The sequence below is a fragment of the Dermacentor albipictus genome, chromosome 2 (genome assembly GCF_038994185.2).
Source record: "Dermacentor albipictus isolate Rhodes 1998 colony chromosome 2, USDA_Dalb.pri_finalv2, whole genome shotgun sequence".
NCBI lineage: Eukaryota > Metazoa > Arthropoda > Arachnida > Ixodida > Ixodidae > Dermacentor > Dermacentor albipictus.
Genome location: NC_091822.1, coordinates 47,851,513 through 47,874,966, shown reverse-complemented (window position 1 = coordinate 47,874,966; position 23,454 = coordinate 47,851,513). Strand labels below are relative to the sequence as shown.

Genomic DNA, 23,454 nt, shown 5'->3' with positions numbered 1-23,454 from the left:
GCGAACATAGCGTGCCTCGCCATACGGGCAGTCGATTGCTACCGTTACGTGATCAGGGGTGTGCCATATTGTCGATAAAGGCTACTGAGGGCCACTATGATACATTTCATCACTTTCAATTGAGTGGCTCTCGATCTAAACAACGAAACTTTTCTCTCAGGTGATTGCTACTATGGTGTTTGTGAATTAACTATGTAAATACTCTACAGGACGCGCGGTCGTGTTAGCAGCCATGAGTAATTCGTTTTTTGGAGGCCTGTTTCAGAGGGGGATGAAAGTAGCAGCAAACATTTTGATAAGAAATGCGCGCCTAACTATTTTTTTACGCATTAATGAATGGCCATATTTGAATAGAACGACACACCAGAGTAATAGGAATCATGAGGACAGCTTCGCTGCGCAGTGTCTTTCTAACATCGGATAACATGTTGACGCCAATTACCAAATTTTTCTTCCACGTAAAATGCAATACCTCTCATAGCTAAATACTAAAGGAATGTTAAGTGTTTAGCGAAGCATCATACACAACTTCGCGCGTTGAATTTGCAGATATTCTTTTTTTAGTCAAAATTTACCGATAGACACGGCGCATATATGCATTGCAAAAACTAGTAGACCCTTTTAACGCTACTTAGCTTGCGATATCCAAGCCGCAATGTTTCTCGACTCACACGCTTTTGGAGAAGAAACTGTGGTTAAGGTGTGACAGCTGAAAGAAGCCGACTTATTCTTCAATACGTACGGCTCGAGCAACCTATACCCCAAGCATACACGAAGGGAACGAGCGCGCGCGGCAGCCGAGCGAGCCAGAGCGAGCGGCGTCCTGGCCGTGACGTCACTCGCGAGAGGGCGCCATTCCTCTTTCTCGGGGCTAATAGTCCCTACAAACCCCTTGGTAGCCGTAATCCCGTCATTTATTTCTTAAAGAGCTGGACGGCGCGTCGACGTTCTGGAAGTGCTCATTTGAGATGCATCGAAACATATTTAACATTGTTTGATTTGCAGGCTAGCCTTCGGAAAGGCACATCTGAATGGAACAGATGGGTGGAGAAAATTGAGACTAGACGTTGTGCCACAAGTGTTCCCATTCAGACGTAAGAAAGCGCATTTGAGCATGCTCATTACATGAGGGATTGCACATTCCATAAGGGACCATATGTACATGCTTAGGTTGGCTGACCTGCATGACTATTTTGCAAGAAGAAAAAGTATTGCTTTAACTGGTCTCCTCAAACGGAGAAAGCGCGGGCAGAAATGCTTAGGACATATTTTGTCGCAAATTAAGTAGCACAAGAGGAAGAAACATAGACGACGCACGGCCGGCTTTGCGCTTGTCATCGAGTCACGGCTGTCATTTGAGCTCGACATTTGTCAAAAAGCGCAAATGACTTCTGACAGGTATACTTGAAGTTCCAGAAATACGTGCCTCCTCTTTCTCCCTGCGTGTGCCCCCCTTCCCCTTCGGCAGGGCATTCGTTGTTCTTTTTCAGGAGGATTCACCCACGCCGAACCACGCCAGCATCGACAGGTCGTAGTATAGGCTGTTTAATCGGAAGAATACTTTCGGCGAGTTCTTAGTGGATATTGTGTGGCGACGAGCGACCACGTAGACCGGTCAAGTCTCGGGCTCTCGCAGGAGAGGAAGAACCGACACTCGATCGCTTAGCGTAGCTTTCTTTTCCTTCGGAACGCTAGCCCGTGCCGGAGCGTGCCAGCCGCTCGAGCCCCGTGTCGACGCGAGCGTCTACATCATCTCTCGTGCGACGCCGATGCTGCTGCGCTACAATTGTGTGGAAAAGTGGAGTGGCCAAGTTGGAAATTTCCTTCAAGGGTTGGGCACGCACTTCAACTTAGACGAGGAGAGTATGCCGAGAGTGAAGGTGAGCTAGGTCGCTTACTAAATCAAAAATTTCCGGGAAGGGGGGGGGGGGGGGGGGCACGTTTCTGAGGTGAAACACTGCCCTGCATCTTGCTACGCCACTGGAAAAACATGAGCCAGAACTGCGTAAGATTTATCTGGATGTACGAAGGACGGTATTCTCCACAGTGTTATCAAGCATAAACTTCCGAGCAAGTGGGCTGGTTGTCATTTTAGTTGGCTTTCAGTTTACTCCATAAAGATATTTTGCGAATATCTGGAATTAATCCAACGTTATCGCAACCACATAGATCCACATGTTCGCTTCAGCTAATGAGGCGCTGCCAAAAAATCTATTTAAAGTCGCCGGAGATCCCAGTATAACAAATGAAACCTGCGAATACCAAATCCGTAATTGTATAATAAGAATACAGAAGGCGATATTTTGTCATCGCGCAGCCTCGTGAGCTTCCCACCTTTTATTTTCTATTTTTGCAAGTTTGCTTCATCACTGTAGACCACCTGATAAAGCGCTCCACCTGATAAGCCGTCTGCCACTCCTAAATTATCCTCTTGATCAACAGACTGACTTTTCTATATCACTGTAGTGCCTTCGAAAGCAGACCTAAACAACGATTATCTATCGTCATCACGGTTATTCTAGACAACGACGCAACTTCGTTGTAATCAGACCATCGCCCCACCAGGTCCACTCCGCAAAGCTGCGACCCGAACTATTCTTGCAGAACCTGCGCATAAATGAGCAAACAGCTAGCGGTCATAACAAGTAAATACACACAGCTTTAAGAAGCACACAGGAACTAGAAAAAGGAAGATCAGAAGCTCTAAAACAGCTTCACAATTTTGGGAAGAGTGTAAAGTTTCTAAACGAAGACGAAATACAAGCTGTGTTAGGAAATAGTAATCGCGTCTTTGTAAAAATGATTACAAAATACAGTTAAGAGCATGTCTTTGTATGTGATCATATACGGATCAATTATATTGAAATAAATGGGTCAACACAGCAGCTACCCCACCAAACAACTTCCGCTGTGTCTGCCATATCTTTTCTCTGAACTATTTGATAACCATTACACCGCCTTCCTGACACGAACGCTGTCTTAGGTCAGTGCCTACGCACTGTCTTGCTCAGGTCACGGCTTCGATCGCGGTCGCTACGGGCGAAATTAATTTGGGCAAAACGTAAAAACGCTCGTGTACTCAGATTAAGGTGCGTGGCGGTGGGAATTCCCAACTCTAGGCGGTGGAAATCAGGGGTGCTATAATGTAAAGCTACTCAAAGTTTTTCTATTCCAATTCCGCAAACAGGCCTCAATGATTGGTGAAAAAGTTTTCGGACTACTCCCACTTCTGTGTGTCACGCGACGTCATGAAAACGGCGAAAATGCCCCATTTGGTATATGTGCACACTGAGGATGCCTGATTATACCAAACGAAAGAAACATAATTATTTCTGAGTCGACACCTTTTTACCAATTCGCCCTCTGTTATTGGTGAAGCATTCTTGGGCTGAGCTCACTTTGCCTGTCTTTGACGCGACGTCAGAAAACCGCGAAAAGTCACCGCGTCAAAGTGACGTGTACGCGTTAGAATCGCCCGGCCGATCGCTCAGGCACTCGGTACTCGAATGTGCCGGTGAACATGGTTTATTTGCGTATAAGAAACGTTTTTGCGTGGTGGTAAAATGTTATGGGGCTATTTCAGCACCTATACAACATCACTCTGGCAAGTCCTTCTTGCTAAGTATGCGTTTCAGCCATGGGGGGGGGGGGGGGGGCGGACACTCCGTATGGTTGCCATTGGCCGCTTTCGCGCAGACGCTCTTTCGACTCTAGCGCCAAGGTCAGTTACGGCCCTAACCCATGAGCGACGCAGAAGCAAAATGGCGGCGCACATGATTGTTTACGTTGTCATGGCAATAGCAACAGCAGCCGCGCGGCACCTCCTCTCCCAAAAGTTTTCTTTCCTTTTGGTATTTATTATGCCGACCCGCTCCACTCCCTTTCCCCCATGCTGCGCGCGCCGCTCACTTTTTATGCGAAGCATATTACTAGAGCTCAACCCAGCTCCTCAGGCGCGGCGGTGTCGCCTTCAATACCACGTGACATCGTGACGTCACGACAGAGGAGAATTATGCGAAGCATATTACTAGAGCTCAACCCAGCTCCTCAGGCGCGGCGGTGTCGCCTTGAATACCCCGTGACGTCACGATAGAGGAGAAACGGGGCTCCAACTCGCGCCGTCGCTCGCGGCCTCGCGGCGGTATATAAGCAGCTGCGCTTGCCTCTGCTAGACACTCACGAGGTGAGACGCCTCCTGGAGACAGAGCTCTGCTCGTTGGAATGAGAAGCGAAGGTTGCGGCGTGCTACAGAGACTGTTTCTAGGTGGCTTTGCTACGGCGCAGCGACTACGCGCCCCGCATCGGACGTGGTGAGCGTCGAGCAACGCAGCGTTCGGCGCGACAACGAAATGTGCGCCTGAGCAAGCGCCGCACGCCTGAGCCGACGCCGACGACACCGGCTTTTCTGCGACACGAGCTCCTTAACGCTGTCGCGTTAAAATAAAGGCTAGTATGCTTCGCATCCTGGGCTTAACCTTAGCTAAGCCACAGCCATTTTTATAGCGCGCATGTTACGGCGCGCCACGCGCCAGCTCGCAAGCAATGCGCGCGCTACGCCGCGCATTGGCATTGCTTGCGAGCTGGCGCGTGGTGCGCCGTGGGCTGTGCACGCACGCAATCTTGTCCATACTTATACCAGCATGTGCCGGGACATAAAAAAAAATTCCACTTCCAACACAACAGATGTTTAGTCTCGCTTTATTGACTTCGTTTCCGAAAACAGATTTTTCTTACAACGTGGTGTGATACACGCTCAAAAAAATAAGTAAAAGTGAAAAGTGCATGACATATACAAGAGTACTAAAGACAAAAGTTCACAGATGGTGAAAGAACAAAAGAAAGCGCTAGAAAACGCGAAGGCCGTTTCATGTACACACATAAAAAAACTTGATTTTTATATAACGTCCTCATGCAAGACCTAAATGTAGACGAGCTCCTGATATGTGCACTAACATATTGCACAAAATTGGACGACGTGTATGACATAGCCACGACCACTATGAAAAGGGAAATCTCACTGGTAATGGCAACAATGACACGCAAAATACCTGAAAGATAGAATAAAATGCTAACATTGTTTGATTGAGAGCCATACCAAAAGAAAGCTTACTTATAAATCTGCACGAACGTATATGAAATGCGTGACATGTTCATTACTGCTGAACAAATTGAAAAAAAAACATGACAGAGAAAATAACATTGTACTAAAAACTGAAACACACATTATCACATTATTCTGCACTTGGCCACAACTTGAGTAACGGTGGCAAGGGGAACAGAAGGTAGTCGGCTTTTGCAGCAGCACATAGAAAACATTCGCATCAAAGACCAGGTAAAACAAGCCAACACGACTTTTCTTTCTACCCGAATGCAATGCTTAGTAATAAAATTACGTCACTTAAGGCACTAAGTCGTACCTACTGGGCTCTCCTTTGTATAATAAACACGAACTGCAAAAATCTGCATGTAGGACACTTGCAATGCTCATGCTTTCCAGAAGAAAAAAAAGCGTATCATGCCTACACATGAAGGTTGTTCGCGCGGTTTTCCCATCGGTTTTACTGAGATAGCACACAAACACTAATTTTTCAGCTGTTAGTAGGTTTGTAGAACGTCATACACAGAAAAAGCACTGAGGGCGGTATGGAAAGCTGGGCAAGTTACTGAAGTTGCAGAATGAGACTTGGCACAGAAAAACAAAAGTCACAGACCAGGTGACAATGAAGAGGAACATCTATTTGTCAGCTTTCTCTACCGGGAAGAGGCAAGTGTAGCATAATCAAGGTGCAACGACGTCCGGAGCCTCATGGAGCACACACATGGACAGTGCTGTGTTCGTGTACATGCGCCTTCTGATGTCCTTGGGTCTGAGCGCTCACCTGTTGTCTTTAGGCACCCGGAACAACCTTGCAGGACTTGTTTTTGAGGTATTTGTGCACCAATGCACGATGCACGAGCGGTACGAGTCCTGAAACGGGTGAAACATCGCGGAGCACAAGCACACGGGGAGCACAAGCACACAGCTACCGAGGACCAGGAAACTGACGAAACTAGCCACGTTGGTCAACGCACAGCAGCGCACGCATCTCGATGACAGTAGATAACAAAAATAAAGCGTTACGTAGCGGGCTAAGCAGGAGCCGTAAAAACTGTTTACAGCGCAAACACATGCAACCACAAAGTAAGGGACAGGACACAAGCGCTGGCACAAGGAGCCGGGCCGGCGGGTACGGCACGGCGGCGCGGGCGCGTAGACAGTCGAAGGTGAGGGAGTTGCGAGGGTGTTACGAGACAGGGCGCGGGAAGAGCAGTTGAGCGGGCGGAAGAGCTTGGCCACCTGGATCGGCGCGCGTGCGCGCGATGATCTACGAGGCCATGCAAGGGAAACGAATTTTTGCGTTTGCCCATTACAGAGATGCCGCCAATTTCCTGTGCCACCGAAACCGGGAAGTGTCCCCCTCCTGTTTCAGCGGCATTCTTAACCTTCCCTGTCACGTTGCCGGAATCTCGATCAGCCGCCGAAGCCTACGGAAGTGGTATCGGACCAATCACAGAATCCGTGATCACCCTTCTCATTCGGTTATCTGCTTTCACTGTGCTGGATCGGCCCCATCGAAATCATCTCCACTTGAGCGTGTTCCTCGCCTCGTGTCAGCCAATTAGATAAGAACAACTTCTTAATGCAGGGAATGCTGTTCGCTGTGAACGTAAAATAAGTGTCCTCCTATAAACGAGGACCTCTTTGGATTGGGCGTTTCAAACAACACTGCGGGATACCACCTGTGCTTGCGTCGGTGGTTACGTAAATTTTACATCAGGCGATTGGAATAAAAACAGATTGGAATGATATTACGTTATAGGGTTCCAGGTCTGAGCCCCATATTAGGACGTGTTTATTTACAATCACTACGTGGTTTTGCTACGTTAAGCCCGATAATTTATATTTTCGGTCATGACACCAAGTAGCGCAGTAATATGATTTCCGGAATAAAAGTCGGATTATTTAAGCGAAGCGTTATTTTAAAGAAGGACTCCAATTCTTAGTGTTTAACAATACAAACCCGAAAAACGTCCCGCCACGGTAACAGCCAGTAAGAGAATCATGCACTGTCATAAGACACTATGGTCTTCACAAGAAAAAAAAAAACAGTGTTACAGCTCTTGTTTCAGAATTTTTTCAAAATGCCATTATCACCAGAAATGGAATGGCCTACCTGCTAACGCTTGATATGTATTTTGTTTGTGGTCTTGCATTCTCCAAATGCTTTTGTTTAACTCGAAAGTACCTCTGCAATCGCGCGCCAACAGTGCGCTGCCGAGGAAGACGAACGCCGTTGTCACCACGCTGTAAATAAGCGCGGGGACGGAGGACATCGAGGCATCCTAAGGTGAACGTATCACGTTCGCCATCTTGCGTGTAGTTCAGATTCTTGCACCACAGGACGTTACTGAGTCACGTTTGGAAAAAAAAGGAAAGCATCTGCTCTTCGCCGTCGCAGTAGACTAAAATACGTTTGAGCGGGACTAGCGGCTGGGGCTGGCGCCGTGGAAGTGGAGTGGGCCGCATCATGGTCGCATCGTTGGAAAGTGCTGGCGATTACTGGCGATACTTCTCAGAGGGGTAATTGATACTACTTCGCGCGCTTAGTATAGTGGCTAGAAATGGGACGTGGAATGAACGCGCTGGCTCGCGCGTGGCGATTTGGGAGGAAACTGCCAGGGGGCGCTGCGACACGCATGCACGTATACCATATAAAGCGAGATACAGGAAGAGAGAAGAAGCATGTGCTTGCTGCGGTAAAGCTGTGGAAACGATGGAGCGTGTTTTATTATAATGTGAAGATATGTGCCCAGCGTTCGATTTAGGCACCATTGGACTCCTTGAAGCCCTTGGGTTCAAGGAGAGCAGGATGAAAAGTAAACATATCCGCATTAGAGATTACTAGTGGGCGATTGGAAGATTGGTGGAAGAAAAGTAGGGAAACGACAAAAAGAACGGACATGTAAAAAAAAACGAAGTTAACAATTGGGGGCCAGAAAATTTGGTTGATAGAATTCATCGTGCGTTTTTTTTTTCTTGTTAAACTTCGATGGGACATTAGGCAGTATAATAGCAAGAGCTTGGTGGCGCAACCGACCGCCCCTTTCCAAAGGGGACGCTCATAGCATCGATCCATCCACGTCGGCCGCGACGGCGGCTAGCAGCCGCAGCGCAGGGGCACTGCGTGGAATGCGATAATCCGCGCGCGCAGTCCAACATGTATTAGCAATTTTATAACTGCGCAAACAAACCACTAATGAGAGAGAGCAAAAAAGGGCAGGCGCAGGTTTTGTGCGCCCTGTTGACTGCGTCTGTCCTTGTGTTCTCTCTCTCTCTCTGTGGTCGTTTGTTTGCGCAGTAGTAAAACTGTTTGCTAATGTGCACCGACTCGCCGAACCAGAAGTTCTTTTAAGCTACACGCGCAATAACAAATAAGAAAACCTCTCACTATATATATTTTCACAACATGACTGCAAATTGCTACAGAGTTGCATAGCCCCTTACGAACACGCGCTCGCTGGCATACGACGTTCTTGAGAACGACAGCAAAATTGAAGATGTTATGTTGTGTAAACCACGCTTCAGGTATGTATGCGTAACAAAATGGTGCCCGTACAAATTTGCAGTTGAAATAAAGCACCATTATAAAAGCGTACGCGCACAATTGATCTCACCACCCGCAGCGATATCATGTTCAATATGCAGCGAAGCGCGTCTCTGCCCCAATCCAGCTTGCTCGCTGCGCCCTCGCACAATTTTTCCATACGCGGAACGTCAGCGGGAGAGCACCGTTCGGCCAAGTCAACCCCTGTCTGGTACACTGTCGTCACAGCATGTTTTGGTCTGTCCCTTAGACGTTGCGCCGATGCCGATGATATAAAAGTTACGCGTAGCATGATTGTTGTTTTGTTGTTCTGCGTGGTTGCCTTCTCCCCGCTGATGCTTTCAACAATGGCTCGGTCTAACCTTTCTCTTTAATACGGCCAGTAGTGCTGATGGTGGCTATAGGCGTGGTAAGTTACTCGTCACTGCCGTTTTTGACGTGGCTGTCATGTGAATGCGGGCCGCTGCTTTGAAAACCGTCTCGCTAGATCACCTGTCGACTGCGGTGCTTACTAGTTCGGCGGAACACAATATCTGCAATAATAAAGGTGCAGGGCACGGGCGAATCACTCATGGGATAAGTGCAGGCGATGCGGGAGCTTTTCGAGCATGCTGATTTGAGTGCGCTTCGAATACTGAGCTAGTGGAACGGGCAATTCGACAAAGCCATCCTACCTTTGCACTTTAGCCGCAGGGTTCACGTTGCAGAGACCTGAACGAGTCGACAGCAGAATCACGGGGGTTGCAAGCTGAAATCTCAGGAGCCCGCGTGTACTGACCACTAACCAAGCTGCTCTTGGCACGGCAGCGAGCGCACGAATAGCGAGCACGCTGCCACTAGTGGTCGGCCCGGGGGTACACCCGTAGCGTTCGAAATCTCGGGCCGCACGTTTCACCCCTACTCATATGGGTGACAGGTCACGCAAGCAAGATAGCCAGGAGGCTTGTCCTGTGCACAACATCACGCCCAATCAGACGATCGCCGACTAATGATGCCGTTAAGCAGACCCGCTCGAAACTCAATCACGGACAGGCGACCTCACGTCGACGCTTGAGGTCGGTGGAGCAACCTCGCTTCGCACAACTCACATCGCGGAACACCGTGCGCTCTTGCAACTAGGCCCAGACGGGACACATCGCGCGTGAGTGCCCTAGCCAGCAGGGAAACGAGGTGAGCTGCCGATAGCAGTGCCGATGGGCATGGCAGCAGCTTGCGAGGCAAAACCCATCGTGACATCTTCATTATTTCGAGTTGGAGCGCCGAAGAGCGTCACTGCCGCGTTTATAGAGCTCGTAATCGTGGGGACTACCTTCAAAGCACAGCTCGATACCGGGACAAGTGCATATATCATCAGGGACGAGGTCGCCTACCACCTCGAATACCCGCCGTGGTTGTTCAGTGGCTATGGTGCTGGGCTGGTGAGCACGAGGTCGTGGGATTGAATCCCGGCCACGGCAGGCCCATTTCGATGGGCGCGAAATGCGAAAACACCCATGGTGCTTAGATTTAGGTGCACGGTAAAGAACCCCAGGTGGTCGAAATTTCCGGAGTCCTCCACTAAGGCGTGCCTCATAATGAAAAGGTGGTTTTGGCACGTAAAACCCCACACTTTCATTTAATTTTACCACCTCGAACGTACAGGGAACAAGTTACTTCTTCAATGGTCGCGCGGGAAGGACTGCTCGAAAGGCGATGTGCGACTCGTCGCGCGGTGGAATCAGCGCCCTCAGACGCAGCGATTCATTCTCCTGATTGGCCTCAAGGTACCAGTAATCCTCGGCCAAGATTTCTCAGCGAAGATTGCCATCGTGATCGATTTTGGAAACGACGGCTACCGGGAAAGCTCGTTGGCGCTACTCACGCATACACGAAGGCGAGCTTTCTGGTAGAAACGCGGTCTCTTGCGAGAACCGCGATGCAACGGAAGTGAGCGCCACCTGGAGGTGTGGCAATGAACCGGGTGCGCCGCTTTTTGGCCATGGAAATTTGAGCGCGCCGGCGTGCGCAGAACTCGGAGGCCGTGGCCGCTCTATGAATGGTAGAAACGCTGGAAAAGGCGTTTGTGTTTTGAGTCTCTGCCTAACATAATTATGTTTTCTCGTATATTCAAATTACATTACGACGCTATCCTGTCTGTAGGTGGTGTGTAATTGACACTTTACGAATTTTCTGTCGTATTTTAGATCGAGAAATTCAATTCATTGAGTAAATACGTTGCGCTACACGGAAAGCCTGCATGATTAGCTATGCGTGGTACAACATTGTTTGCCGAAACGACGGTCGACGCCAGACGTGGGACGCCGCGCCCGATTTTCTGCGACACGGGGCCCTTAAAGATATGGCGATACTATCGTGATACGGTAATATTCCTTGATTGCCTGAGAAGAGCATGCAGGTGCTTCTCGGTAGGTTTTGACTAAATTCATTCTTATCCGCCCCACTTAACGCAGGTTGTTTAGGCCAAGCTGTACCTGTCGCTTGCAGATTACAAGATTAGATGATTTAAATACAATTTGCATATCGTCCACATATACAGAATAAAACATTGTGCGCTTTATAATAGTATGCAAATGATTCACTTTTACAACGAAGAGAGTACAGCTCAGCACTCCACTTTGAGGTACACGTGTCTCTTGAGTGAATAGTCGGGGTAGGACGTTGCCAACACTTATACGAAATGTTCTATCAGATAATTTTCGTTAACATTCACCAAGTTGCCACGGGTACCTATTGCAGACAAATCTCGAAGAATTTCGATGTGCCACGTAGTATCGTAGGCATTCTACTTGTCAAGAAATGCTGATAAGCAAAATTGATTATGTGTGAAGGCATCCCGGTTGTTCGCCTCCATACGGACAAGGTGGCGATATATATAGTAGATACAGCTTCCCTGAATCCACTCGCAAGGAGATCTAGTATTTTGTTATTTTCGAGATAACGAATCAAGCGTCAATTTGCCATTTTCTCATAGTCTGCATGAACAGCTTGTCAGTGCTATGGGTCTGTATCTGACGTCTAAAGATGGGTCCTTGCTCTCTTTGAGAATTGGGATTACGATGGCTTTTTTTCCAAGCGGACGGAATGTGTCTTGTAGACCACATGGCACTGAAAAGAGGCAGGAGTGTTTTGTGAGCTTGAGGGATTAAGTTTTCAATTATGTCACGTACTATTCCGTCGGTTCCTGAGGCACATTTGTTGCAACAATTCAATGACGCCGAAAATTCAGCCAAACGAAATGGGCGATTGTATGGTTCGTTTCGCGTGCCTTTCCCATCTAAAGGCAGTGGCTCTGCTTGTCGTTGATATCTTAAGAATGCGTCGGAATAGTGGGATGAACTGAAATTATGTTGGATGTGTGCACCTAGAAAACCAGCTTAATTTGTGAGGGTGTCTCCCTGGATATTTAGTAGTGGTAGAGGACGAGAGTGGCGGTTTTTAATTTTTTTTTATTCTCTTCCATGCAGTGGCACTTAGCAAGCCCGTGAGGCGGCGTTGAGGCGGGGCCTTGATGTTCCCCCGTGGGAGATCTGAGCCCGCGTCGCGTTAAACCTTGCCGGACGTACAAAAAAGTTCTATCCATCCATCTTCCATGCTTTTCTTTTTTTTTGCATAGGAATTGATGCAACTCACGTTTTTTTTGCCAACTTTCCCGTTTTCCACGGCGGCGTGCTCATCTTCCCAGTGACTTAATCTAACTGATATCAAATGAGTTATCTGTGATTGGGAAGTTATGTAGGAGATGCCAAGCCTTGTTTTGCTTTCTCGAGGTTTCCTTACACTCCACTTTCCACCATGGAATACGCCGTTTCGAAGACGATGCATACGTTTTAACACATACTGATGCAGCATAAATTATAAATATTGTCAAATATGCTACTGCATCGTCAAAAAGAACTGCACGGACATCGCCGAGGGCAGATGTGTTACTTCACGAAATAGCGTCCAGTCAGCTGTATCGGCATTTTCTCAAGGCACGCATCGAGAACATTCAGCCGGTTTTGGAAGGTTTAAAATGAGAGAGAAATAGTTACTTCAACATGGGTTATTGATCACCTTCCACTCCAGATACGTCACAAGTGTACTGGACGCTATGCTTAGATCTATGGAGGAAAATGTTTTGTTTGTAGAGCTGTAGCATGTTGATTCGTTCTCGTTAAGCGAACAGGTACTTGGGAAGAATAGGAGGTTTTCTGTTAACCATCCTCTAGCAATCGCAACGAGAGTCGTGCCACAGTGTATGTACTATGCGCGTTTAGATCTCCGACAACTATGCAAAGATGGGGAAGCTCTTCATTAAAGCTCTGAAATGGAGCCCTAGAGAACTGGTAACTCGGGGGGATGTATATAGGCCTAATGTTCAGCACTTTATCGAATAGCACTGTTTGGAAGGCAACTGCCTCAAGGGAGGTTCGGAGTTGAAGTTGCCTACAAGCAACGCCTCCACGACCTTCAGGACGAACACACCGCTTCACCAGAGCGGGCGTCCAGCGTCTCGCAAGAGGCAATGATTGCGAGCCCTAGCCAGGATCCTACAGCGCAGCAAGCGCTGAAGGATCGTCGCGGATCGACCGGACTACGCAGCAGCGTCTTCTCGGTCTGTAATATGTCAAATGTCACATTGCCGGAGAACTTTTGTTTATGTAGATTTCAGGTGTACTGCAGGCAGCACCATTAGATTGAACTTCCTTTAACGTCATAAAATTTCTGGAGGAAACCTCTGACGTACGTTTCATTGTAAAATTGCAGTATCCATGTTCGAAAATAAGTGGGATGTGTATCTAAGATAAAGAGGTTGAGGTAGCTTAGCTTACAGGGCTCTTTCCTGGTTCCGCAATGCGAGAATTTTTCTTTCTTGCCGGGGTCCTGAGACACGCGACGATCCTTCAGCGCTTGTTCCACCGGCTGGCTATGGCTCACATCAATTTCCTATTGCGAGGCACTGGACGTCCGCTCTTGTGAAGCGGTGTGTCCGTCGTGAAGGCCTCGCCAGAGGATACGGGGCCTTCGAGCCTATCAAGCCGCAGGTCCATGGGCCCTGCTTCAGGAAAGGCGAAACAGCACTGGCTGCTGTCACGAAGGGGACTGGTGGCACGGCGGTGGCCACACTCCCCGTGGGTCGGAGAGATGCCAAACTCTACTGCAGTCCTGGGGTGCGATCTTGTACGCGTTCCAAAATAGAACGGAGGCGGTTCGTTCCACCGAGCCAAATACGATTCGTCAATTTGAACCGTGCCGAACGCCATGACGTAAATTGTGACGTGATATCTGCTGTCAATCATTCCGTGTCGTCTACTATAGGACGAACGGAACGGAACATACCGCCTATTTCATGACGTAAAGAACGAACCGCCTCCGTTCTATTTTGGAACGCGTACAAGATCGCACCCCTGGTGTTAACAGCGCAAAACGTAGACGCGACACGAGAGGAGAAGATGGCACCACAAGTGCTTGTGGGGTCGTCGTCTCTTCTACGTTTTGCGCTGTTAACACCAGGATGGACAACCAACAAGCACAAGCTGCTATTCTACTGTGGTGCCGCCCCCCTACGCACCACATCAGCATACCGTACGGTATTATGGAATTAACAGTGACAATTATTGATGATTAAGAATGATTATCATTATTATCATTATCATCATCATTCATTAATCATTCCGGAAAATAAATGTTCTCTTTTATCTTGATATTTGTTATTTCAATTTCTTTTTCCTACGTTGGATATATTCGCGAGTATGCTGCATGTTCACCATCGCCATTAGGACAGTCTAGTGTACCACTACAGCTGTCGGAGTTGTCTTTATTGTGTCCACATTTCGCACACGTCAGTCGGCCTCGGCAGGTTTGCGAGTTGAGACCACATTTTTGGCACTCAGATATCTACGTGGGTTGGGAATTTATACCATTACTTATGTCTTTCTGTATCCGGTTTCAAGAAAATCTGGCAGTACACTCGTTGCAAAAATGAGTGGATGTTTTGTTGGAATTTCTTTGTTTTCGTGCTTGATGATTATTCGCTGCGCTTTGATGACATTCTGATCCTTCCAGCCATACAGAAGCTCCTCTTCAATCAAGCTCAAACGATGATCGTCTGGAATGGCTCCTCTGGATGTATTCACTGATCGATGTGCTGTCACTGTGATTCGAAAGTCACCAAAAGCTTCGAAATGTTTCCATACTGAAGCTTGTCGCGAGCTTCAAGCAAAAGGTCGCTGCAAGTCATTTTTTGACTTTGTAACCGGCACGCAGTGCGTCGGTCAGACACTTAGCAGCGACAAATAGAGAAACTGTTCGGATTCGTTTCGGAGTGGAATGGAAACGCTCTGCAAGATATGTTATGCCTTCCTTTGCAAGCCCTTCTTCACGTATCTGATTTACACGAATCTAGTGCAACCTTTCTTTCTATAGCGCAGCTCTTCGGCGGCCCTTCATCGGTTGAGCGTCGGCGCCCCTCGACGTAACCGCGCGAACGCATTCGTGCCGTTGCTCGCCCGTTCATCGTCATCGTTTTCCACATCTCCCTCGACTAAACCGCGCGAACACGATCGTGCTACTTCACGCGCGTTCGTCGTTTCGCACAGCTGGCTCCGATGCCGATCATGCCGGCGTTCCCATATATACTGCCCCTCCCTCGGCGAAGGCGCTGACGCACTGGCTCACTGTTAGTCGGTGCGGTGATTTCTGTCTCAAGTTACTTGCCTCATTATGTCGCGAAATGAAACCACGTATACAGCTGCACTCAAATTTTGTTCAGGAAGTATCGTAATCGTTGTAAATCTTTTTGGGAAAAAGTTCCGGTCTCGAACACGCCTCATATTCCCGTCCCTGACACAAATATGAAACTTTTACAGCTAAGCTGCAAGTTCGTGGTTGGTCGTGATTTTTTGTGTCCGCGCACGCGGCATTTCCCCACAAAAAATGTGGGCCGATGCCAGAGACAGTGCGAAGAAGCGGGAAGCACACATTGTGCTGCTTCTCCAAGTGGCATCATATGACGTCATCATTTCACATCATTTGACGAAGGCGTCATTGCGTGACGTTGCTTTGACATGATGAAGTCGTCAGGTTACGTCATCAGACGATATTGTCACTTTATCACGTAACGGAAGGTTTGCCGTGATGTCACGCGATATTTGATGTGATAACGTAATCACGTTTCGTGATCATGGGATGATCTCGGAGCAAGTGCTAAACCGTAAGTGCACAGTGTGCTGTTTCTCGAAGAGGCATCACATTACGTCATCATGTCTTATCATCACTTTACAATAACGTCGTCGTGGGACGTCACGTTTGACGTGAAGACGTCATCACATGATGTTATCAGTAGATATCGTGGCGTGACGATCCCTTTTTAACATAGCGTTTGACGTGATGTCTTCACACATGTGCACGGCTATGTTTTAATGACATAATTGTGACGTTTGTGATGACGTAAACGCGTTTCGTCACCACGTGAAACGCGACATCATTACTTGGTCACATGGGCTTTGGTACTATCGGATGTTAACACCGGAGTTTTAGCTTCACCGGCCATATAACGATTTTGTATGTAAAAGGAGTACCCCCCTCAGAATTTGTAGCGGTGGTTGTCCACACCTTCGCCGAGCATTCACTTGCGCAGGGCCGGGATGGCGAGCCATATTTAATCGCAGCATAGCGATAGACGATTGGCGCGGTAATGCAGGTGTGTCATGCAAGCAGTCTTCGAAGTTGCGCGGTGAGTGATTGCGTAATCAATGGAAGACTTTGCCGCTCTCGATTATATCATGGACATTCTGAAGTGTTGCATTCCAGTAGCCTTGGTGGATTTCAGGGATAATGTCACTACTCTCGCTGACAGAGACAGCTAGACAGCACCCATCTTTTCACTTTATTTTGAGACTGCAGTTCACTGTAACGATGAATGTAGCCCTGCGCGCATCCGCTTCTGTGTGTCCTTTCCCGTTTCTCTGCGGCATCACTTTGAATTATAACGTTGTATTAATTTTCTTGTTCTCAGACAAGGTCCAGTATCGCGTTATAATCGTGGTTGCATTATTTATGTGCATATATGCTGCATTATCGCATGCATATTCAGCATTTCGGTGTTCATGCTAAACCCGCCAAGCCTTTGCAGGTACCTTAGTAGCGAAAACTTGCACTCAACGTGACAGCTGCCATTACATTACTTTCTTAGCTGTTCTACGACTCGTCTCCGCCATTTTTGAATGCTAGAAATGCTAACCATTTCTAGTTTCGAGTTTAAATGTTGTGCGTGTTGGAAAGCAAAACACGGAGGATGAAATTAGATTGGATTATGGGGTTTAGCGTGCCAAAATCATGATTTGCTTAGGTACGCGGTAGTGGGGAACTCCGGAATAAAATTTACCCTCAGGGCATCTTTAATGTGTTCCCAGAGGACGGGACACGGGCGTTTTCGCATTTCACCCCATCGAAATAGGGCCGTCGTGGCCGGGATTTGATCTCGCGACCTTGTGTTGCGCTGCTGAGCACGACAGCCTCAGCCACCACGGAGGGTGAGGCTGAAATTAAGCAGTCGAATTGGACGGAGGTGAATGGGATGTTTTGGTATTTCTTTGAATCCTGTGGCCTAATCCACCAGGACGAATTTTTCTTCTACTGCGAGGCTTTTTTTTCCAGGAACCCGTATGGGTTTCCTTTGTAGGAATTGCTACCAACGGGTGGCTGTCTGATTTCCGCTTTGGAATTATGTTTCCACGTATAGTCAAATTGCAATCCGACGCTGTCTTGTCTGTAGACGGTCTGTAAGTCGTAATTCACGAATTTTTCTGACGCGCGTTACTGTAGCAAATTCAATTCAGTAACGCCTCTGCGCCCCACGAAGGGCCAGCGGGGATCGGGGTGATATTTTTCCCCCCCTACAGGCATCCCGGGCCCGCTGCCGCCGATAACGAATTTTCTGCGAAACGTGGTCGCGATATATACTGTCGCGTTAAGAGGGCGTAGAGATGCTCCCATTTAGGGGCACAATTGATTGTTGTACACAGTAGAGGAGCCGCCGCCCTCTGGCGGTCGTCATTGAACAGCAATAAAGAGGAGGTGATGACTGCCAAACGACGTTCCACGATTCCACCGAACTCGCGCTCAGCGCTGTTTTTGCTCGCGATAACGCTACAGTCGGCGTATCGGCTTTCTCCCTGAAATCCGCATCCGCAGCGTAATATGCAGTCGTGTGTACAATACCCAAATAATAAGCTAGGCGATCATTTTTTTTTTTTTACAATGAAGCAGTACACTCCGGTGGTGGTGGATGTCCGTCCGTCTACGCGTCGCGTCGACACGATGAAATTTTCGCCTACAGTTTCGTGGAAATGTTCTGTAACACTCAATGTAATGTCGGTACCTTGGAAAGCATTATGCAGAAAATAGTGGCGAAGACGACTCAAACATTACGCCTAGCTTGAGCTACGTTTCTGTTTCTTTTTTAACTCATAGTCCAATGTGAAGTTGTATATATCGTGGAATTCTTGTCTGCTGTGAATTCATTAGCTTCTACGGGAAGGAAATGCTATATCGTCCTCTACATAAAACTCTCGTCCTTACAAGTTTCATTCAGCTCATTAACTATAATGTGTGCCCTATTGCAATTTACAAACAAGTGTGTTTTCTTTCGTGAACTCCTTTGACTGCGCCTCGGTCTACACATATGGTCACTCGCGTCCAGACTCGGCTTTCCAGAGACCTGCGTCCTATGCACACTGTTATTAGCAGTTGGCTTAGTGTATTTTATAATGATAATAATAATACCTATACATACATACATGCTTCGATTGAGGTAAAACACACGACAGCTTCGCTGATTTAACGCCACCCTCCCTTCAAGAAACATGCAGCTTTCAGCATAAGAAATATTTGCAACCTGGTTGTCTGATCTCTTATAGCATTTGCAAAAAATAAATGCCACTCTTAACATTCAAGGATTCATGTGCACTAGAACGTGAGCCAATAATCACTTCTACTTCATTGTTAATAATTTCCCTTCCAACAAAAAGAAAAAAAAACATCAGGAATACACATTTTTCACTCTGTGGTCACTTTTGTCTTCATGGCCCTTAAATTGAAACAGCATGTAGTTCTGCATGGTATTGTTGAAAAAAGTTCAAATTCTGGTCTATATACACTCTTAAAGACACCCCCCCCCCTCCATTGTTTTTTATTTTTTGAGACGTCTTTCTGTCATGCGACAGCTTTTAGGGCGACATGAGCGCAGTCTACCAGCGCAAAGACGAGAAACTGGTGGCCTTGCCTGAAAAAGTAATTTCAGTACTGCACAATACGATTGTGCATTGAGACAAACTATAATCTTAGCCGTGCCCCCCAACCTGTTTTCACGGTTGTCAACAATTTCCTAGAATTGTAAAAACTGTCCCGCGCAAACTGCACGCCTTGCTGTAATTGCGATTACATGCCTCCTCCTTTCCAGACGAAGAGCGAGCACAAAGGCATAGCGAGAATTCACACAAGCAATTCATGTCTTTCGAGTTCGCTCACACTTGCCTACTGAGACGGGATGTATTGTTGTCATCAGTCACGCTTAAATATTTGAGAAATCGTCCACACTTCACAGGTATTCTGGGTGTGGGGATATTATCCCCGACTGTAGACTGGTATGTGGGGTGCGGCGAAATACTTCTGTCCAATAGTCTGTAGTCTGGAGTACGCTTTCGCGCATGCGCAGCAATGTTCTAGTGACTGTTATTCAAAAGACGCATTTTACCATAGGCGGCATTCACTTCAAGGCTACCGTACTCTGCAGTACGTCTAGCTTGTGGTTCTCTAGTGCCGTGTGGTAGCGGTTCTGCACTGATTCTTCACAAACGCCATGGATATCGACGCTGTGCTTCGAGCAGCTGAGGAGAAGATCAGAGAGATTAACGGCAGCAAACAAGATGTGGGTATACACAGGCGCCTCCTGCTGGACAACTTCATGAGAGTAATTCTTGGCAATGACCGCAACAGGCGACAACCCCGCAGCCGAAAGCGAACGGGTGGTGGTGATCCGAGCTCCAAAGCCAAGAAGCAGCGCCATAAGAAGGAGCGGACATCTTCAGGTACACGCCGACGAAGAAAGCGTCACGGACAACTTCCTGAAGGTGGGCAAATTTCTCAATATTTCCTCTCCGACATCATTTAGACATTTGTGCCGCAGAAGGTTAAATGTTATTCTCACTGCCACTAATGCATATGGTTTCACATAGCTGTGGATAATGGGTAAACAAGTCGGTGGTCTCTCTTGAAGACTTGACGGTTGAGTGAGGTTAAAGCTTATGTGTGTGCATCAGTATTTCTAGAGTGTACCCAGGAAAGTGCCGTAGTTGCGATAACACTTACCGATCGCAACTCATGCGAACACTAAGACATTTAAACGATTAAACGGACATTGCGTTCACACAGCTAAAATGCTTCCCAAAGCCGTTGCCCAGCATTTTAACCAACCAGGTCACAACTTCGATGAGCTTGAACTCTGCGTGTTACAGTCAAATTTCCGTTCTGAACGAGGAAGGAAATACAGAGAATCATACCCTATCCATAAGTTCAAGACATTGCAACCATTAGGCAAAAACGTTTCAAAGGGAACTTTATAATTTATGCCCTATGCTAAATTTCAAGCTATAGGCAAGAACACTTAATTGGGTTGCTTAGTTTTTCTTCTTCACCTTTCTCTATTTTTATTTATATAGTGATTCAATTGCAGTATATACATGTATATATATATATATATATATATATATATATATATATATATATATATATATATATATATATAATCTCGAGCACCGGTCTTTTCCCGCTCCTTCTACTGTCTCTTTCAGAGACTGGATAGCCCACGATTACTAGCAAATTAGGACATAGAGGGCTGCGGTGCATGCCTTTGACACGCCTGCTGACAGACGGCCGTGTCATCGGCCTTATGCACAGCATTGCTATATTGTCAATTTTACACCATCGCCGCTAACACACCTTCGCTGTTTGCGGCACCCACCTGCTTTACCCCTTCTCCCGATTAGAGGGACCCTACCTCAATTTACTGTGCGGAGGAAAACATATGTCGCCTTGAAAAAGACACGTCCATTTGTCGAAACTCTGGCCCCCTTTTTCACCTTGTTCTAGTTTTTCTCATCGTCCTTTGGGAAGGCCATAGAAGCCATATAATTTCATACACGGACTTGATGCTCTGTACTGAAGGTGATGAATGCTCATCTGAACCGACCAGCAACGACATGGCGTTTAGCCTGTCCGCTCCTTTTAGATAAACTTCGTGTTATAAATTTCTCATTCCTTTTATTTTTTTTTTTCGGGCCCTTTGATACAGAACAACCCTCATCACCAAGGTCTGGACGCGCAAGATGAACCGACGGGTACAACCGTGGTCTCGGCGTCATGTGATTCCTGAATCCTCCAGGAACCGAAGCCTTACAACACAAAGAGTGGGAGTGGCTTTTCGAGTAAGGCTGTGACCTTTCCCCGGATGCCCTTGTGCCTCACCCGGACTTGACCTTGATGGAATGACGGGCCGCCGTGTGAACTTCCCGTTCGATTTAAGCACTCCACGCCTGTTTTTCACGAACACTCCTAGACGTTGTGACGAGAGCAATGCGCATTCACACCTAGACGCCCTGTGTCTTCATTGCAGTGTTTCTTGCAAAGGAAAGCACCACGCGACGTGCGCTGATGTATATTCATTTAATTTCTTCTACTTCTCTATGTTCCGTATCACCTTCATCATACTAACTCTATGAAAATGAATTTACCTACATGCTGTGATACGTCTGTATGCACTGTGTCCTTTGCAATATATATTTCTTTCTTCAATAAAACAGTGCTTGGTACATAATGTGTTGAGTACTTCCTTTCAATGTTGAACGAGTGGTCGGCACGGCCACGATGACCTTGAATGAACTTAGCAACCATTTCAAGAAGGGATGTGATTCCTCATGGTCATAAATGGTGTTTCCGCTCTCACACATTTCCGTCTATTCAGTGCGTCACGTCCTATCAGCTGCATAGGTTATACCAATGCATTTGTGCATAGCAAGCTTTAGTAAATCTGCGTTAATCTTCTTTGTTAATCTTTGAAGCAATACCTCAGTGCAAGCATCTCCAGGTTTCTCTATGTGTGCAATGCTCCCGCTTGTGCACATTTCATAATTTGAAGCATTGTATAGGTTGCTGTCATATTTCTTTTTCTGTAACATAGGTCAGCAGACCATCAAATTCTAGAATTAATTTGTCTAGAGGCATAAGGGCACAAACCCGGTATGTGATATGAAAACCGTGCGCCTTTCGAAGCTTACCGTGTCACCAGAAAGAAGTCGTCATCTATCGTACTTGGGTTTCTTTGCTTAATGACGTAGCGCTCTGTTTATTTTCATGTAACAAACGGTATTCGCGTGTGAGTGTGATAGATCATTTCTAAATGGAAACTAGAGAGGGAGAGTGGAGGGAGAAAATAGAGAATTATTACTTAACTCAACATTTCTGACATATCTGGGGTGGTCAAATACCCGCCAAGTTAGCTAAGTGTCAAGGCCATTTCGCAGCTAGGCTCAAGATCGCGGCTTCGATCTCGGAGTGCGCATTTTCAAAGACGGTAAGTTAAAGAAACTGGCAGAACCATTCTCACAATGAATGTCGATGGTAATTCGATTAACCCGCCGTGGTTGCTCAGTGGCTATGGTGTTGGGCTGCTGAGCACGAGGTCGCGGGATCGAATCCCGGCCACGGCGGCCGCATTTCGATGGGGGCGAAATGCGAAAACACCCGTGTGCTTAGATTTAGGTGCACGTTAAAGAACCCCAGGTGGTCGAAATTTCCGGAGTCCTCCACTACGGCGTGCCTCATAATCAGAAAGTGGTTTTGGCACGTAAAACCCCAAATATTATTATTAATTCGATTAGCAAAGTTGCGAAACAACGCATGGCCGTCGCAGCGACACGTCATACATAAGGTTAGGTCGTACACAAGGTTCAATCTGGACATGCCGAGTTTTTTTTTTTTTTTTTTTACAGTAGCGCTGCAACAAACACCCCACATCGTGTCATTGTGAATGTAGGCTCAGAGAAGTTTGTATTACATGATGTGGGTTCGACTGGGTCCAAACACCAGGTAAATTCCAAATAATTTTGTCCCCAGTTATGAGCGGCACATACTCAGTGATGCAAGTTGGCACCGAACAGGGTCACTGAAGTATGACCTATAACGAGCGAGCCAAGTTGGCGTCGTGGAGTTTCATGGAAAAGCAGCGTATACTCAGTGGCGCAAGATTTCGAATCTGGTTCCCTCAGTACAGATTCAAGATTCAGAATTCAGTACAGATTCAAGATTCGAGAATTTCGAATCTGGTTCCCTCAGTACAGACGCGTCATGCTTGACACATTAGACCACGGGACTAATCTGGTGGAATGTACATACAGCAGACATACTTACTGAATAGAATTGCTTGTATTGATACTGCCTTGGGGGGCGTTTCAAGGGCTAAATGCTGAGAAAATTATCTACCCTTTTGTCAATAATTACTGCTACGCCGCCGGTCGGGGCGCGAGCATTGCGCGATCTTCGCGGAAACTTACATAATGCCGGAGAAAATTTGTTTGCATGGGCTTTTGAATGTGTCTCTTAAGGTGAAGCATGGTGCCTCGATGTCCACTTCCCACGCATCTTCGCGCAGGGTGGCAGCATTTTTTGTTGAATTAGGCAACGCCTATCTTAAGCGCGTCCGTCATTCAAATGTCCACACCTTCGCTTGCGCGCGTGCCAAAGCAAGCACGCAGAGTGGGTAGGTCTTCGCGCT

At 47.1% G+C, this 23,454-nt stretch overlaps 1 long non-coding RNA gene across 2 annotated transcripts; it reads left to right on the top strand.

Annotated features, from left to right (window-relative positions):
* The first annotated feature begins 1,764 nt into the window (after positions 1-1,764).
* Positions 1,765-21,410, top strand: LOC139055933 (uncharacterized). 2 transcript variants are annotated; one of them, XR_011512014.1, is made up of 3 exons: positions 1,765-1,880; positions 19,623-19,756; positions 20,977-21,410. It is a non-coding gene; the product is annotated as an uncharacterized lncRNA (long non-coding RNA). The 2 variants fall into 2 exon arrangements; XR_011512015.1 differs by having other exon boundaries at positions 19,569-19,756.
* The last annotated feature ends 2,044 nt before the right edge of the window (positions 21,411-23,454 follow it).